The sequence below is a fragment of the Bos javanicus genome, chromosome 7, assembly GCF_032452875.1.
Source record: "Bos javanicus breed banteng chromosome 7, ARS-OSU_banteng_1.0, whole genome shotgun sequence".
NCBI lineage: Eukaryota > Metazoa > Chordata > Mammalia > Artiodactyla > Bovidae > Bos > Bos javanicus.
This window is the reverse complement of record NC_083874.1, coordinates 92,429,042-92,448,142: the sequence shown is the minus strand read 5'-3', so window position 1 is coordinate 92,448,142 and position 19,101 is coordinate 92,429,042. Positions and strand designations below refer to the sequence as shown.

At 41.9% G+C, this 19,101-nt stretch overlaps 1 long non-coding RNA gene across 4 annotated transcripts in view; it reads left to right on the top strand.

Moving 5' to 3' along the window:
• Positions 1–1,839, top strand: part of LOC133251671 (uncharacterized) — a 159,693-nt gene extending 157,854 nt beyond the window's left edge. For all 4 annotated transcript variants that reach the window (XR_009737726.1, XR_009737727.1, XR_009737728.1 and 1 more), the window contains 2 exons: positions 195–243; positions 411–1,839. This is a non-coding gene — a long non-coding RNA (uncharacterized LOC133251671). The remainder of the gene's footprint in view (positions 1–194; positions 244–410) is intronic.
• The last annotated feature ends 17,262 nt before the right edge of the window (positions 1,840–19,101 follow it).

Below are 19,101 nucleotides of genomic sequence, written 5' to 3'. Positions count from 1 at the left end.
CCCAGCCAGACACTTTGGTGCTTCTCGTGGGACACAGGTGGGAACGCACTGTTCATGGAGGGGTAGGGCTCTGAACCTCAGGAGAGGTTTTATTGCCATTTATCAAGGCAAAGAAAAACACGCAGAATCTTTACCTGGGTAGGGAACCTTTGTTTTCAAAATGCACAAATTTGTGGTATTTCTGATTTTATTAGGCTTGGATCTGCACCTGGGGTGGCATGGATTTCAAAGTCATTATTTAAGGTAAGGAAATAAAACTTTAAACAACATTATCCTGAGAGATCCTGGCTGTGTTTTTGAAACGTTGAGCTAAATGATTTTAGCAATCAGCAAAAGACCAACCATTGTGCTTCTGAAAAGTCGTTCTTTGAAAGGCTTAGATTAATAATTTGTTTGCATTTTGTTCTCAGGTGTACTGTCTGTAGGGTGGAGGTGGACCAAAGACCTGCTTCACTGGATACCGGCTTCAAATCACCTTTCATATTTTCTTGTTGGGAAGACAACTGTTGGAGAGTCTTCTTGTTATCATCAGCAAAAAATGGAAACAGATCAAGACATTAAAAATGCCACCGTGGCCAGCAGTTAATGATGCCCGAGTAATGCAAGCTTTAGCAAAGGAATTTTTCAAGACGTGTGCTTCACCAGCCAGGAATCAGGAAAGGCTGAACTATCCTTTTTGTCTCAGCTGTTTCTTAAATCAATGCAACCCCTCCAAATTAAAGTGAATTGAAACAGTCATTGCCTTTTCAACTTAACTGAGTGCTTACTATGTGTGAATCACTGTGCAGAATAGGGAGGGAAAATGAGGGAGGCAAATAAGATGTGGTCCCAACCTTGAATGTATTTACAATTAGTTTCAAGAGACAGTTTTTTTTGGGGGGGGGGGAGGGTTTCTGCTTCTAAGTGTGTCCCTAAAATAGGAAATAGTACTGGAGTGGGTAGCCTTTCCCTTCTCCAGGGGATCTTCCCAACCCAGGAATCAAACCCAGGTCTCCCACATTGCAGGCGGATTCTTTACCAGCTGAGCCACAAGGAAGCCCTAAATTTCTTTAATACAAAACAAAACTCTTAATGTGGGTAACTCAGGGCATCTTAATTCCATTTTTTTGGTCTTCTGATAGTTCCCAATTTATTGATTTAATATACATTCAGTAGGCTTTAGAAGTATTAATACATTATAGTTGGAGTAAATTTGAATAAATCCTTTCCCCCTCCTTAGGTGTAGACTGTATATTGGAGAAATATATTGTGTTCATACATTTCTTGGGGAGCTGGGAGGTGAATTATACCTGTTGTCTCTATAAGCCTCTGCCTCCCATGCCCTCGGGGCCTGCCATTCTGAGTGAGTTATTAGCATAGAGAAGGGAAAGGTTTGGCTCAAACTTGTGGGTGCTGCTCATGGACCCAAGAAAGGGCAAGGAATGTGCAAAACAGACCCAAGCAAAGGCTCTGTATAACAATTTGGCCATTTCAGTATTCATTGCATTGTTGTCTGTATTCCATGAGTTGGATGACTATATAATTTTTCCAAAAAGTTATTTCTGATCTGGGAATAAGTCATGATTTTTCCAGTGTTAAGATGCTAATATGACTGTAGACACAAACAGTGTCTGTGACACACTTTAGTATGTATGAGCCAACAATAGACATGTCTTTGTCTTGAGTAATGTCCACATCTGAATTGAAAATGTGCCAGCTTTTTTTTCTTTAGCATCATCAACAGACTTCTTAATTAAGCTGCCAATACGTGCCATCAATAGCATTGTGTGCTGTGTGTCAAATGAATTGTGTAAGTGCTGTTTCTCATTTAATAAACAATGTTGCTCCCTATAAAATGGATTTAAAGTGTTCTTTTAATGGAGCATTCTATCAGTCCCTAAAAAATTTGATGAGAATTCTCAAATCATTCTTTTTTATTTAATTTCTAGAAACTTTGATTTGGCTCCTGAGTAAGGAATAAACCTAATCTGACCAATGACTTTAATTATATGATTCATCCTTAATACAACGTATTGTCACACCCCTAAACTCCTGGTGGTGATACTGGATATTTGATGTGTCACTTTCAGTTTGTGTAAACTAACTTCCAGGAAGTCTGAGTTGTGAACTTGTATGGTACAAGACTGTAAATGTTTATTTACTGTTCTGAGAGATCTAGAGGGACCACCTGTGTATTCCTTGTGCCTAGGACAGAGCCTGGTACATAGATACATGTTCAGCGAATATATGGTGATCAAGGCATATAAAGTAGCTTTTCTTCACCTATGACTTGTAAAGCTCTGTAAAGGACAGAGGGGTCTTGCTAACAGAGTATGCACCTCTGTTGGTTTGGAGTTTACAGTCAGTGTACTTAGAATGAGTCCAAATCAGCTGGATTTGATTTATTGTCTGGTCCGCCGGTCTCTTAACTGGTGTCTAGGGTTCACCAGTCCAGCCCTGTCATTGGTACCAACCTCCTCTCTGCGTCCCCTGACCCTTGCCCCACTCTGCACTGGGGGCGTTGGGGGGTGGGCAGGGCTGTTCTGCTTCTCCTCCTCTGGCTTGTCCACAGGGGAAGAGCAATCACTCTATTCACTGGGTCCTCATGGTGTGCCAGGGGCTGAGCTCGGTGCTTTCACGTGTCCTCTTACTTAATTATCTCATTTAAACCACACAACGACCACTTGAAGTGGACATTATCCATTTCAGAGACATGTATCTTAAGTCATGGGATCTAAATCCAGATCTCTTAGATTCCAGAGCCTGAACTATTAACCCCTACCCTCTGCTGCATGCCACGGCAAACTCCCACTGCCTGGGCATGGGGGAGGCACTTCAAATCTGGTTATAGTCCTAGATTCATTGCATTTAGTATTCCTCAACAGCAAACTGTCTAACATAAAACCCAGCGAATCACAGTTGTTTGGAGAATGGGGGAGGGCAGAGCAACTGGCAGAAAGCAAAGTTGGAAACAAACCAATTTGAGTCAAACCTTTAGCCTTTACCTCATAATCCTTTTTCCTTGGTAAACTTTCTTTTCTTTTCTTTTTTTTTTAACATAGCCTGACACCATGTGATAAATCAAAGCCTGACTTAATTGACCCAGAATTGATCCCCATATGTCTTTTGGGGGAGCATGTTTTAAGTCTGGTTGTTGATGCTGAGAAATAATTGCCACCCTAGAAAGGTAATTACATATGCCATTGTTTATACACATAATAGGCTCTGAATGCACGTTCTGCGCAGAGGGGAAGAGAACCCTGCTTGCACATTAGGGGTGTGTGCTCTGTATTGTGTCAGAATGCCACAAATAGCATTTGAACTGCTGCCGATTACTGTTGATTTCCCTGATGTGTGTGTGTGTGTGTGTGAGAGAAGGCGGGGTAGGGGGGGAGAGGGAGAGTTCAGGAGTGAGGAAGGGGACTGTTGGTGGAAGGCTGTTGGTTGAGCTGAAATGGCAGTGATTTGCTTTTCCTTAATTTTTTACTTAACCATGACCTCTTCTGGATCTGATTCATTTACCTTGGTCTGCTTAAAAGGACTTTTCTTCCTGCTTGGCATATGCTTATTAATGAGTTCTCATATTTCTTTTCATCAAGGGCTGTTTACTTTGTGGAAATACAAAGTGAGAGTCTTTCCCCACAACATCCTTCTAAATGCCCTGGTTTTGACCACCGCTTTAAGTACACCAAGCGGTCAGCTAAAAAAGTAGCCAGTGCCTTTCCTCTCACTGTGCTTTCTGGTAAAACATAAATGGGACTTAAACCACAAATGACCAATTAAAGCACTTCATGCCTTTCCCTTTAGCCATGAGACAGTAGTTATCCGAAGTAAATACAACAAACAGGCTATTTTGTGGTATCTAAGCCTAGGAGCATATATATATATATATATTTTTTTTTTTTTTTTTTAATCAAAGCCTGAAAAAGCGAAATGTCATGCCTTTTTGTAGTGCTGCACAATGAAAGAAATACATATGTATTCCAATATGGACCTGGGCATTATTTGAAGCTGAAGCAATTCATCCTGGGCCATTCTCTGCCAGAGTGTCCAGCAAATTGCATGACCTGCTTGTTAGGGCTTGACAACGGTGTTTGTGCCTCACAAAGGCCTCCGCAGCACTGGGCAGCAGTGGAATGTCAGGATGAGCACACTTCACACGCAGATGTGGAACCATAATAGCCCGTGAGGAGATGCATGTGGCGGGGAGCGCGGGGTGGGGGCCGGTCGTGGAGGGGTGTGCGGTGTGAGTATGTGGGTGGGGAGCTGGGGGAGGGGGAGGCCAACAGTTAGCAGTAGGGACGTGGCCCCACTGACCACATTTAATCAGCCCTCTGTAAACAATCCAACGTTTTCATTGTTCTCTAAAAACTAATAAAGAGAAACAAGCACTTCTCATTCATCTTGAAGTAATTTTCTGTCAGGTTGGAGCCCCTTGTGGCCTCCAGCTTGGGCAGTGCTAGCTGTGTGATACAACAACTATTGCAATTTATTTTACAAACTCTGGTCATTCACATGTCAGTTAGCGTTCACCAAGCCGGCATCTGAAATTGTGCAGTTAACGAGTTTTACAACATTTCTATCAAGAGAAACTGTTTAGCATAACTGACTCTTAAGGAGTTATTATACCTCTAAAAATCCATTTTAAGGGGCATTATTTAAATAAAATAGAAAAACGGTTCACTGCCTTTTAAAGGGGCTACAAAAAAAGTCCATCAGCTCCAGTGCAGTAATCCTCAGCTTAAAGCACTCTTGAGAGCACTTCTGGGAATTGTCAGCATAATGAAATGTTTTGTGAAATGTCCAGATAGATTCCTCTACTCAACAATTTTACGGCACCATATTTATTTTCCTTCCAGTTTTTAAAGAAGTAAATTACTTTTTGAGAGGATGACTCTATGTTGTATAGATTAACTGAGCACATTATTACCCAGGTTGTAGCAAAAGAGATGGTTCCGTTTGCAGTGTCATCTGTATGCATCTTCAGACAGGGGCAAAGAAAGAGAAAAGCGGCTTTTCCCCCCTTAGTGCTTTTAGCTCCAATAGAGCTAATAGAGTTTTGCATTTTCCCCATGCCACATTTTTTTCAAACTTTTAAACAACTTTGGTATGCGGTAGCAGCTGTAATTGCCTTCTTTAGACTTTTCTTATCCTAAATAAATGCAGGAAACCCATACCCATGGACACTGGCATGTGTATAATGATACATATCATTTGAATTTGGCCCACTTTAATAGGAGATGCTTGAACATTTTGCTTAAAGGATACAGTCCTCACATTCACTGAGATGGTCGATGACCCCAAACCAGTTAATAGCTAGAGTCCATAATGGAGCACTAGATGGCTTAGCAGCAAGTTCATTTAGTGTATTATATTACCTACTGGGAGTAGGAGCCACCACTTGTAATGTCAACGGCTTAATAGTTCCTTCTAGGATGACCAAGACCAGGAGAAAAATTATGTTCTGCTGTAACAAGAGGTATTTCATATCTTCAGGAGGTGTATCTATAACATGGCACATTTTCATTTTGCCACAAACGGTCCCCTAATTCCTTAGACTGATGTTTGCGCACACAACTTTAATTTTCTGAGGGACATGGGCAGGTGTTCTTTGCCTGTTAGCTGTATCTGCCCATAAGAAGCACACTAACATCCATGAACCAAATACAATTTGACATAATTTATGCCTTTATTACCTCCTACAGAATGATATTATTTCATGCTGGCACATTAATGTTTCCAGCATGTGACTTTTATTCCTGGAAATTTTACCTTCTGAAGTTCAAATATTGAGGCATGACTTTAAAATTTTTCTCAGTGCTTTAGATTTGGGGAAAATGCAACTTATTGCAAATGCAACTTTTAAAACTTTTTTTGACATTTGGTGGCACTGCACAGATGATGTTCCCTTAATGGGCAAAAATCATACCTGAAAACTCTCACCTTTTCTTGGCCAAATAGCTTGTTTTTATTCTGTTTCCATTTTTGCAAACAATATTTCATCACTTTGCTGCTAGTTGTTCCCCTAGTGGTGGGCACTAGGGGAACAAATAGGAGTTGTTGATCAAAAAATGTTTAAGTGATTGCAACTTGAATCTGCTGAAGTACTGAGATGTGTCTTAATATTCAGAATCAGGGCAGAGGGAGTGAGTGTGTAAATTTCTCACTGCTGCCATCACACATTGTCACAAGTAAAACAGCACAAATTTATTGTCTCACGGTTCAATAGGTCAGCAGTCTCCCTGGGCTAAAATCACTTGTTGACAGAGCTGCATTCCTTCTGGAGTCTCTAGGGGGGACTCTCCGTCTTTGCCTCTCCTAGCTTCCAGAGGTGGCCTGCCTTCCTTGGCTTGTGGCCCCTTCCTCCGGTGTTTTAAAACTAGCAATGCTGAGTCAAATTCTTCTCACGTCGCATCTGTCTGATCCCATTCCATTGTCACATCTCTCTCTCTCTCACTGCAGCCAGAAAAATGTCCCCTCTCTTCCTTTGAGGACTCATGTGATTAGACTGGACCCCCCTGGCTAATCCAGGATGAATGCTCTTCCCACCTCGAGACCCATACCCTAGGTGGCGTCTGCAACATCTCTCCTGCCACACGGGTATCATAGTCACAGGTTCTGGAGAAAAGGACCCAGAAATTCTTGAAGAGGGAGCAGGGCAGTAGTCCGCTTACCACTTGAAGTTTCAGAATTCTTTCTCATACTAATATTTGAAAGATTAATAACAATCACCAGCCTGGTAGCCTCTAAGCAATAAAAATCAAGCACAAAAATAGTTTAAAGTTTTTGAGCATGCATTTCAATATATACACATTTCCTTCTAAACTGTAATATTATCTATATTAATAGTGTATATACTAGTAGTAAATCTTCCATTTCTTTTTAATATATATATAGTAAATAAAAGCAGATCCTCTAATGGTTTCTTTGTACCCCAGTACATCAATTTGTGTGCCCTTACCATGTAACTCTTAATTTTGGAAAAGAAAGGAAAAAGATGAAGTTTGGATTAGCTTGTAAACATGTAGTTCTTGACTCTTTCAGACACGTAAGCCTTCAATGTGAGGAAGAGACAGCAGAGACCTTTATGGTAGTCTCTAACGGTGTTTCAAAGTGAGGAAAAAAGTTATTTGTTTTAATTACGTGCCCAAAACTGTCCTGAAAGTTGAGAGATGCACAGTATAGAATTATGAGACAAATGCCATCTTATGAAAGACTAGGAAGACGTTGTTTACCAGAAATCTCCAAAACATGAGTTAGTCACTTGTTTAGAATGAGGCCAGATCTCATCAGAAGAGCTACTCATGTCAGTGCACTTGAGAATCTCAAGAAACCAATGACTGTTCTGAACACCTGTAGCAAGGTCTGTATGAAACTGGGCTGTGGGAAAAGGTGATTCTGTTAAGTTCACTTTAAGTCATATTTTCAACTTTGAAAAATGTCTCTATTACACCAGCCACATTTGATCTCCATGGCACGTAGGTTTATTTCAGTGTAGGAAAACCAGATATTGTAACACACGCCAACGATTTAAGTCCCATTGTGTTATTTTCTGAGATGTTTTCAGAACAGTCAGCCTAGAAAACGGGATATGGCTAAGACATGCTGATGCACCTCTGAAATCAAAAAGAGCTTCTGCTGGTGAAAGAAAGTAGGTTGCCACAAAAATGTACATCAATTAGGAAACAAGTCAACGAGTGTTTGCCAAGTGCCATAAGTGTCCCGGAGGCAGTCTGGGCAGTATATTTTTATTTGATTTGCCCCAGGCCACTTCCATTCTCTTCCTGAAAGATGGACAGGTAGTCTCCTTAAATCCTTCGCTGTTGGTTTCCATCAGTGGTCTCAAAGTGTAACTGCTAACGTATCAGTGATTACTGTACAAAGGAGTTAACCATTACAGCTAAATTTCCCCACTGAAACCCAATCCAGGGATTAGCAACAATAGGGAATCTGTTTTATTTGCATTTAATTTGTACCTTCACACTATTATCACCAATGTTTTAGTTTCAGGAAATGTGGTCTCAGGCTATTATAACCACATTTCATGCTGCTGTTTCACTGTTATTTGATCTCTATGGTTGGAAATGACTTACTGAAAAAATAAAGCTAGCATACTTTATTTTAATTATACCAGTGCTGTGTCTAAATAAAAAATGTACTTTATATTTAATGTGGAGCACAGATTAACAGTTTTATGGGACATAAAATCTATCTATATCATTTTCTATTTACACATCAGTTATATATCTTTCTCTCAGCAAAACAAATGCCTATGGTGTGAAAACGAGGAAGGCAAGCATCGAAGTTACAATCACATGGGCAGTAAATAACATCTTAATTGGTCTGGAATGCCGGAGTTTGATTTTTTTTTTTCCGCCCAGCTTTTATTTATTGATCTCTATAGCTTATTTATCTTCCCAGTGATTTGTACAAGTCTATCTTCTTTCCTCAATAAACCAGTCTATGGTGGCTTTATATTGCAAATCCCATCTGGGGAAATGGTTTTAGTGAGGGAAGTACACTTGCTCCTGGAAAAGCCATTATTTAAAGCTTTTGTAGAGGTAAGGGTAACTGCTCAGTTTTTACACTTTGTCTTCTGGAAAAAAGAAGGAAAGAAGAAGTGCAGCTATTACAAAGTTGCCACCCAATATGTGTTTCGGCAATTCTTTTTACTCTCCACTTGTTTGGCAGCAGTAGGGAAACAAAGAAGAATTTAGTGTACACTGAGACATGTCTTCTAAATTTTCCTCTGCATGATTTAGATCCTAGCGAGGGTAGCAAACAGGAATGGATTGTGTATGTCTCATACATCACATGTAAACCCTGGATTTTCTTCTGTATGCATTTCTACAGCTCTGTTCCTAATACCTTTTTTTTTAAATAGCACTTTTGGATAAACTACATTTCAAATGACACATTATGCTCCATAGTGCAGTTGAGAACTGGCAAATGTAACCAGTCTCAGGAAAGCTGGTTGGCAAAAACTCCACCGCTTTTCCTAGCATATAGATATCCAAAGCTGAAGCTGACCCTGGAAAATTAGTGATTTTTTTTTTTCCTTTCTAAATCAATGATTCCCCTTTTCATCAGATCAGCACTTCCAGTGTTCGTGGTGATTCTGTTTGGTTGTCTTGATCTCACAGAATATTAGAAGAGTGCTCTGAAAGATTTCTTCTGTTGATAGCTGAGGGAAAAACAAGTTTACAGATGGCAATGCTATACTTATGCTAGGCAAGTGATGCTTTGCAAAGTGATTCTATAAACATATTCCAAAGAGGAGACTCTGCTATCCCATCATCACCCTAATATAACCTTAACTGCCTTTAAATGAGCTAATGAAAATGTGGGGCAGGTCTTTTAGAGAATGCATTTGCATTTGCCATAATTAGTGGCAGGCAGATCTCACTACATCCAGGGGGAATCTCCAGACAACTGCTTGGGCGACTATTAGTGCTTAATTTCTGAATGTCAAACCCTGCACATCTTAATTTCTAGAGAATAAGCTCAATTGAACTTGCTCCCCAGTTATGCAAAAACTGCTCAGATAAAACCAAGTGGACACCAATGTAATGAATGTGGTTATTAAATTGTTTCAATTGAAAGAACCCTATTCTTACACCATCATAATGGGAACAATTTATCCCCACTGATCGGCCTGTCTCTCTCTTTCTCTCTCTCTCTTTTTCTGAGCTCTCTTTGATCTTGAAGCATATTGCGGTGGTGTGTCCTATTGAAAAGCGAAACTGGGGCAATTTTAATGCTTTTGTACCTTACCAGTGCTCTATTTTTTCGCTGTTTAAAAATAGCTGTTAATTATAAGTGCAGTTTAAATGTCTCAAGTGACCCAGAAATGCAGGTTGGAATGAGACAGATTGTGTGTCTCATATGAAACAGATGTATTTTCACAGAGCATTCTGAATTCAGTCTTCCCTCCGTATCCTCCTCTTGAGTTATTTCAATCAGGTATTGAGCTGGTCTAGTACTGTGCTATGAAATCCCACACATTTGAACAGCGTGAAAGAAAAGCAGATCTATTTTTTGTGCGTGCGTGTGTGTGTGTGCCACAAAGAGAAGCCTCTTTTGTAAATCAGTCCCTCCTCTGTGAGTGAATATTGTGAGGCTGGTGTTAGGTCAGGGGACAAGGGCCACTTTCCTGGCCAGGAAGACCGCATGATTTTCTACAGCTCCACTCCAGCGTCTCTTGGGTCATGGGCTTTGCATTTAAAGAACACTGCAGGAGCAACAAATAGGACCTCGATTGAGGTCCTTCTTCAGCTTTATTCAATGGTGTGATTCAAGTGTTTGTCACTAAGTCATGTCTGACTACTTGCGACCCCATAGATTGTAGCCCGCCAGGCTTCTCTGTCCATGGGATTCTCCAGGCAAGAATACTGGAGTGGGTATCCATTGCCTTCTCCAGGGGGTCTTCCTGACCCAGGGATCGAACCCAGGCCTCCTGCATTGCAGGCAGAATCTTTACTCTCTGAGCCACCAGGGAAGCCCCAATTCAAAAGTGCCTGATGACAAATTAATCTCCTGCTAGATTGCAAGATCTCTGATTCGTCACTGGTTTCAGGAACTGTGTTTTTAGTTCCTTGCTAACTTATAACCATCCTGGAGACGGTTACACTGCTGGTGATGTTTGGGGGACCAAGGTTTTAATAAGTCATGCATTAACTCAGTCAAATCACATTATTCACTTATTCTGCTATGGCCTGAACAAATCTGGTACTCACCTAATTATATGTGCTTACATACTGCAGGTTCGAAGGTGCTCCTCCTATCTAGTGCCGTTCCAAGAAATGGTTTCAAAATTGAATTTAAAACAGAGTGCATTCCAGTGGTTTAATGATCTTTTCCAGGTTTCTTAAGATCTTTGGTAAACATCCCAAAGCCACCTGAATCTGAACATTTGCACGGTGAAGGAATTCGAGACTCGTCGCCCTTCCTCCACTTCGATTCAGATCTGTGGTCCAGTCTCCCTCGCTATCTGGACGAGACCATGTCTCAGAGAGGGGAGGGCAGTTTATATGCATTGTCTGCTTACCTGCTTATAATTAGAAATGCCCAACAGAGGAGTTCTTCATTGCTATATAGCAATGGCATTGAACAGTTATGGTCGGGGCTCAGGGACTGACTTTTTAAGTTCTTTCTAGAAAATGTGTAGATATTTTCATCAAATTCTAAATGCAGGCACTGATTTGAACATTTTTTCACAGCTAATTTTTCATCAGTAGTTTTAACTTGATTGATTTGATTCTAATGTAGTCATTCTGATTCTAGTCGCTCTAATTGTTCAATAAGATTTCTGTAATTTAGTGTTTATAATCTTATAAGTGACAGTCTACTTGGGTTACCGTTTCATGACAAGCTGATGGTTTATTTTCAGGAAAAGGAGAAGGTTTGGCCTCAGGCAAGTTTAAATGAATTTATAGGATAGAGTTGGAGCTCAAAACAAATTCAGAAAAAATATTCTTTAAATGTGTATCTTATAAAAAGATTCGACTCACTGAGCTACATTTATATTGCTGTTGGAAGAGGATGATAACACATTTAGAGACAATACAAATTATGTATTTCTAAGCATAGTAACTCTGAAAGAACTGTTGGGAAAGGCATTCTCCTGTGGACCTCATTCACCCTCATAAGCGCGACCTTGGGCCTGGAAACTTCCTTCCCAAGAGAGAGGAAGTCCTTGCAGCATGTGCTGGACTGGCCACCTTGTAGGGCACGTCTCTTCCTGTTTCACACTCAGCGTGTGCTCCCTTGTTCTGCTCAAACGTGTGTGCCATGTGGTACCCGGCTAACCTCACCACTACATCTATCCCCGTAGAGGATGGGGCCCTTCATTCTTCAGCACAAGAGGGATTCGTGCAGGCAGTGGCGCTGTGGCTGCTGCTGCTGCTCTGTCATGACCTCTGGCCATGTGGGGCCAACTACCGAAGCTGACGATGCTCTGTCTCTTCTTTATGTGAGTCAAGTGTCATTGCGTCCAATGCCCAGCTGCGTTGCATATTCCTTGGTGACTTAGATACCAAGATGCAGTGGGCAGTGGTGTTCTAACTTCTCCTGGTGAAAAGCGACAGATACTACTTCTCAATAAGAACAGATTACTATATAAGATAGAAGGGCTGGGAAATGTCTTTGATCCTCAGTTTCAACCAGGCTACGGTAGAAGTGGAAAAGAGACTGGTGTCAACCTGGGGACATTGATAGCTATCAATTGTGGACATTGAAGAACAGGACTGTGAAATCCAGATCTGGATAAGAGTCTTCATAGATAGTAGGTGTGGTTAGACTCTGGGTAAAACCTGATTTTGAGAGATCATCAGGCTGGCATGGGGATGTCCTAGTTGTAAAAGCCAGGTATTAGAATTATCCATGAAAAAAAAAAATGAGGATCAGAGCAAGCAGTGAGCTGGGAGCCAGGTAGGAAAAGGGAGCCTCTAATTCCAGATGGCCAAATGAGGAAGTGGTCCCAAACCAGGCAATCGCCAGCAACCCGGTGCCTGGAGGGTGAAAGAGGAATGGCCAAATAAGCAGGGGCACAGGTATGAAGCTTTGGAAACAGAAAGGACTATGATGGATGAGGCAGCTTTCTGACTTCAGGTGCCAGAGACAGGGAGGACCCTTAGTCAGATACACAGGTGGACCAAAGTGGGAGGGAACTGGATGCTGGCTGTGCCAAGGTGAGACCTGGCTTCTGGAAGGCAGATGTTGAGAACCGGGGTGCCTGAGACTGCAAGAACTGCCTTCCAGCTTCCCTCTCTGTGCCTTGAACCCTGTCTCTCTGATGGTTCTTGTCTTCCAACTCCCTCAGAAATGTCCCAGTAATAACCTGATATAAGGGGCTTTCCAGATGGCTCGGTGGTAAAGAATCCACCTGCCAATGGAGGAGACACAGGAGACGTAGGTTTGATCCCTGAGTAGGGACGATTCCCTGGAGAAGGAAGTGGCAACCTGCTCCAGTATTCTTGCCTGGAAAATCTGATAACTTAGCGACTGAGCACGTATGCATCCTGATTTAAGCCTTTCTCAGACATGCCACCTCATACAAAGGCAGGAAGTCTCTACACCCAAATATACGCAAAGGTCAAGGGAAATTGTAGGTAAATTTAATTTTCTTTTCATTTGTTATTGGTATTCTGTACAGTGATCCTTTATTACCTTTGTAAGAGTCTAAAATTTAAATTCAAGTTAATTTCTATATAACATTACATTGTATAGGTTTAAGATGTATAACGTAATTATTTGATAAATATATATATTGTTAAATGATTAGCACAATGAGTTAACATCCTTCACTAGTTACAATTTTTTTCTTGTGATGAGAATTTTGAAGATCTATTCTCTTCAGTTCAGTTCAGTTCAGTTCAGTTCACTCAGTCATGTCCGACTCTTTGTGACCCCATGAATCGCAGCACACCAGGCCTCCCTGTCCATCACCATCTCCCAGAGTTCACTCAAACTCACGTCCATCAAGTCGGTGATGCCATCCAGCCATCTCATCCTCTGTTGTCCCCTTCTCCTCCTGCCCCCAATCCCTCCTAGCATCAGAGTCTTTTCCAATGAATCAACTCTTCGCATGAGGTGGCCAAAGTACTGGAGTTTCAGCTTTAGCATCAGTCCTTCCAAAACACCCAGGACTGATCTCCTCTAGAATGGACTGGTTGGATCTCCTTGCAGTCCAAGGGACTCTCAAGAGTCTTCTCCAACACCACAGTTCAAAAGCATCAATTCTTCAGTGCTCAGCCTTCTTCACAGTCCAACTCTCGCAACCATACATGACTACTGGAAAAACCATAGCCTTGACTAGACGGACCTTTGTTGGCAAAGTAATGTCTCTGCTTTTCAATATGCTATTGAGGTTGGTCATAACTTTTCTTCCAAGGAGTAAGCGTCTTTTAATTTCATGGCTGCAGTCACCATCTGCAGTGATTTTGGAGCCCCCCAAAATAAAGTCTGACACTGTTTCCATTGTTTCCCCACCTATTTGCCGCAGCTTTCAAATATATAATACAGTATTGTTAACAATAGTTACCGTGTTGTACAATATATCCCCAGAAGTTACCTTATAATTGGAAATTTGTACCTTTTGGCCATCTTTACTTCTTTTTCCCACCTCCAAACCCACCTGGGGCAACCACCAATCTGTTCTCTGTTTCTATGTATTTGGGTTTTTTAGAGTCCACAAATAAGTGAGATCATATAGTATTTGTCGTCCTTGTCTAACTTATTTCATTCAACATAATGTCCTAAAGGTTCACCTGTATTATTACAAATAGCAGGATTTCTTTTTTATGGTTGAATAATATTCCTTTCTGTGTGTAATATTTTCTTTATTCATTCCTCTGTTGATAGACACATTGTTTCCATGTCTTGGTAATTGTAAATAAAACTACAATGAACATGAGGGTGCATATCTCTCTTTGAGATAGTTATTTTATTTCATTTGGATATATAGTGGAGTTGCTAGATCATGTGATGATTAGGATTTTTTGGTGGCTCAGATAGTAAAGAATCTGCCTGAAATGCAGGAGACTCGGGTTCGATCCCTGGGTCAGGAAGATCCCCTGGAGAAGGAAATGGCAACCCACTCCAGTATTCTTGCCTAGAGAATCCTATGGACAGAGGAGCCTGGTGGGCTACAGTCCACGTGGTCTCGAAGAGTTGGGTATGACTGAGTGAATAACACACACATGGTAATTCTGTTTTTAATCTTTCTAGGAAACTCCATTCTGTATTCTATTTTTTTATTGAAGTATAGTTGATTTAAAATGTGTTAGTTTTTGGCATACAGAAAAGTGGATCAGATATATATGGGCTTCCCAGGTGGCGCCAGTAGTAAATCACCTGCCTGCTAATGCAGGATAGGGAGGAGATGCAGGTTCAGTTCCTGGGTTGGGAAGATCCCCTGGAGAAGGGCATTGCAACCCACTCCAGTATTCTTGTCTGGAGAATCCTATGGACAGAGAAGGCTGGGGGGCTACAGTCCATAGTGGCGCAAAGAGCTGGACATGACTGAAGCGATTTAGCACATGTGCACACATACACACACACACACACACAACATATATATATGTCCATATTTATAACAATTTTCCGTTGTATGTTATTACAAGATATTAGATAAAATCCCACAACAAGTAAGACCTTGTTGTGTGTCTATTTTTTTATATAGTAGTTTGTATCTGCTAATTTCAGATTCCGAATTTATGCCTTCCACTTTCCCTTTTGGTAACTGTGTGTTTTCTATGTCTGTGAGTCTGCTTCTGTTTTGTAAATAAGTTCATTTGTACCGTATTTTAGATTCCACATATAAGTGATATCATATGATATTTGTCTTTTTCTGTCTGACTCACTTCATTTCACATGATACTCTCTGGTTGCATCCGTGTTGCTGCAGATGGCATCATTCATTATTTTGATGGCTGCATAGTATTCCATTGTGTGCATTAATGAGCATTTAAGGTTGTTTCCAAGTCTTGGCTATTATAAATAGTGTGGCAATAAAAACTGGGGTGCATCTATTCATATTCCCGCCCAAATATGTGATAACAGACATTGTATGTATCACGGGCAGGTGGATCCTTATCCCCTGAGCCATCAGGGAAGTCCTAAAACTGACACTTTTATTTACATTGCTGTGATCCTTGGGTCTTATTTCTTAATTGGGTCTGCACTCAGAGGGACAGTAGCCAGTAAACAATACCGAGAAATATTACCGTCTATTTGTGCTTCTAACTCCTCCAAAGCTATAAGGTTTGACAATCATATGTGAAGTGCCTAGCCCTGTGCTGGTCAATAGTGGAGATTAAAGAAACGGAGGCTGATGGTAAGGATCCCTGTCATAGTTGTTTCCTTACCATCATTAATGGGTCATGGATGCGTCACTAGTCCTGTGGGCTGGCAAGTGTTTTTCTTTCCTCTATTATTGTGCACCAGCATAATGTTTCCCAAGATCCACCCTTCCTTCTGTATTACTATGACAGCTGTTTCCTTACCTTGTTATCAAGGGCCATTTTTCATTAGTGGAAAGGGAAGATTTTTTTTTTTTTATCTTCCCAGGGCTCTGTGGCTGTCTTTGGACTGTTTGGATATGTGAAAGAACCAAATTATTAAGAAACGCTATCCCGGGTGTCAGAAGCCGGAGAGCGGATTTCCCCACATGCCTGAGCTCTGCTGGAGCTGGCAGGATTCTTTTTCGGAGGACAGTTCGTTTTTGGCTGCCTCAGTACTGATTTCCTCCTCCCCACCAGACCTGTTCTCCCCGAGAACCCACCTTTGGGCGATGGATCCTTCCTGCTTCCTGTTGCCGAGGCTTCAGTTTGTGCAATGGCTCTTTAAGCTGTCCGATCACTTTCTCTCCCACCCTGTCCTTTCATTGTGCAGCGGGGCAGGGGCTCGGATCTCTGCCTCCTGTGTTCCTGCCCCCCTGCACTTGCTCCACCGTAGTGGCTTAGAGACTCAGCCAGGCGCCCCCAGCAGCACAGCGGCCCATCACCAACCTCCTCCTTCTCCCCTCTGGCCTGGCACCTCTCGCCCTCAGTCACTGTCTGGCTGTCTTCTTCCCCAAACTTGCGGTCCACGACCGCTCGAGTCACCTGCCGTTTTTTAAGAGCCCTGCGCAGATCCCATCCTTTCCTGCTGACCCTGCTTCCCTGTCTCTCCTGACCCTTCCGTGTTCTCGCCTCCCGCGTCCTCCAGCAGCACCTTCACCACCTCCCTGTCTAAACTCTGCCCTCGCTGGCCCTGCAACCTGCAATAGGCTTCCTCCTGAAAGTCTTCCAGGCCTTTCAGGAATCCATTCAAATTCTAACTCCCCAGAGAGGTTTTTCCTGGACCCCCCTCCCATCCTTCCTCACTCTTCGTGCCTTTTCTCTGCTTTATTATTTTCTTCTTTTTCATCATACCTTTAACTAGCAGATATTCAATTATACTTTCATTTGCTTGCTTTTTGTTTATTACCTATATCCACCACCCCCACACCCTCAGGCTCCATTCCAGAATATAATCAAGCCCCCTGAGAGCAAGATTTTTTTCTGTGTTTTGTTCACTCGGGCCCAGAACTTAAAATAGGGACTGGAAGCTAGTAGGTGCTCAGTGGATCACCCTCCCTATGTGCTCAGTGGCTTCAGTTGTGTCTGACTCTTTGCAACCCCCATGGGCTGTAGCCCACCAGGCTCCTCTGTCCATGGGTTTCTCCAGGCAAGAATACTGGAGTGGGTTGCCATGCCCTCCTCCAAGGAATCTTCCTGACCTAGGATTGAACCCATGTCTCTTATGTCTCCTGCATTGACAGGCAGGTTCTTTACCACTAGCGCCACCTGGGAAGCCCTTACCCTACCCTATGGTAACGCAATTCCATCATTCTTGATAACCTTAGCTGGTTATGAATTAACACATGTTGATAAATGTGTCAGGTATAAAAGGGAAAGTGTTAATTTATAAGTATAGACTTATAATCTCTTCTGTGAAAAAAGTTTTCTTCTTTTCTAGCAAATTCATTTGCCCAAAACCTGACCTGAGCTTGTGTAGTGTAAGTATAATATTTATTTAACTCAGTATGACTCTTCTTATATGTCACTGCCTACATATTAATGCGCTTGATTGCAGGGTGCTTTTCCAGACTGAATGCACCATGCAGTTTGTGCATTATCCTAATCTTAGAATTTGAAAAGTTCTGAGTTTCTGAATATATCTGGCCCTAAGGATTTCAGATAAGGGAGTGCAGACCAAAGTTTGCAATCCCTTTTTTTTTCCATTCTCTTCTAAAGAGGGTAAAGGGAAGAGAGAGAGGTAAGGAGGTGAAGCGAATTAGCACAAGGCGAGATGGGGAAGTAGTTTGGGGGAATTTATGAAGAGAAAGAAAGGGAGAGAGAGCTGCCTTTTAGAACTTTGGGATATGTTAGGAAGATTTTTAAGGAATTAGGTCTTGCTGCATATTATGTAAGGCAATTCCTCCATGCTACTAACTCCAGATCTACAATAAAAACTTCCATTATATTTTAGTGTTTTATGTACTTAGATTTTTATTTTGTATGCATCATAGTGCTGAGATAAAGTTTGAGGGACACCCAGTACATTTCTGATTCTGTGCATGAAGTGAAAGTGAAAGTCACCCAGTCAGGTCTGACTCTTTGTGACCTCAAGGACTATACAGTCCATGGAATTTAGCCTATCCCTTCTCCAACTGATCTTCCTGACCCAGGGATTGAACCCAGGTCTCCTGTGGGTAGATTGTTTACCAACTGAGCTATCAGTGCATGTTTGTATCATGATTTTGTGCATGTTCAGAAGAAATTACATATCTATTAGTGGTTTTTACTTCCTGTTCTGAGAGTTCTTTTCAGAGCCCAGGAATATGGATAGGTCCTTACCAGAATATAAATAAAACCTATCTAGATGGTCATAAGATTAATTACATAAATTAATACATGAGACACCAGTTGAAGATAAGTTTGGGTTGGTGTTGAAATATTATCTGTTAAGCAATTGCATTAGGTACTCTGCCAGGAACTTTCAGATCAGATCAGATCAGTTCAGTCGCTCAGTCGTGTCCGACTCTTTGCGACCCCATGAACCGCAGCACGCCAGGCCTCCCTGTCCATCACCAACTCCCGGAGTTCACCCAGACTCATGTCCATCGAGTCAGTGATGCCATCCAGCCATCTCATCCTCTGTCGTCCCCTTCTCCTCCTGCCCCCAATCCCTCCCAGCATCAGAGTCTTTTCCAATGAGTCAACTCTTCGCATGAGGTGACCAAAGTACTGGAGTTTCAGCTTTAGCATCATTCCTTCCAAAGAAATTCCAGGGCCGATCTCCTTCGGAATGGACTGGTTGGATCTCCTTGCAGTCCAAGGGACTCTCAAGAGTCTTCTCCAACACCACAGTTCAAAAGCATCAATTCTTCAGCGCTCAGCCTTCTTCACGGTCCAACTCTCACACCCATACATGACCACTGGAAAAACCATAGCCTTGACTAGACGAACCTTTGTTGGCAAAGCAATGTCTCTGCTTTTGAATATGCTATCTAGGTTGGTCATGACTTTCCTTCCAAGGAGTAAGCGTCTTTTAATTTCATGGCTGCAGTCACCATCTGCAGTGATTTTGGAGCCCAGA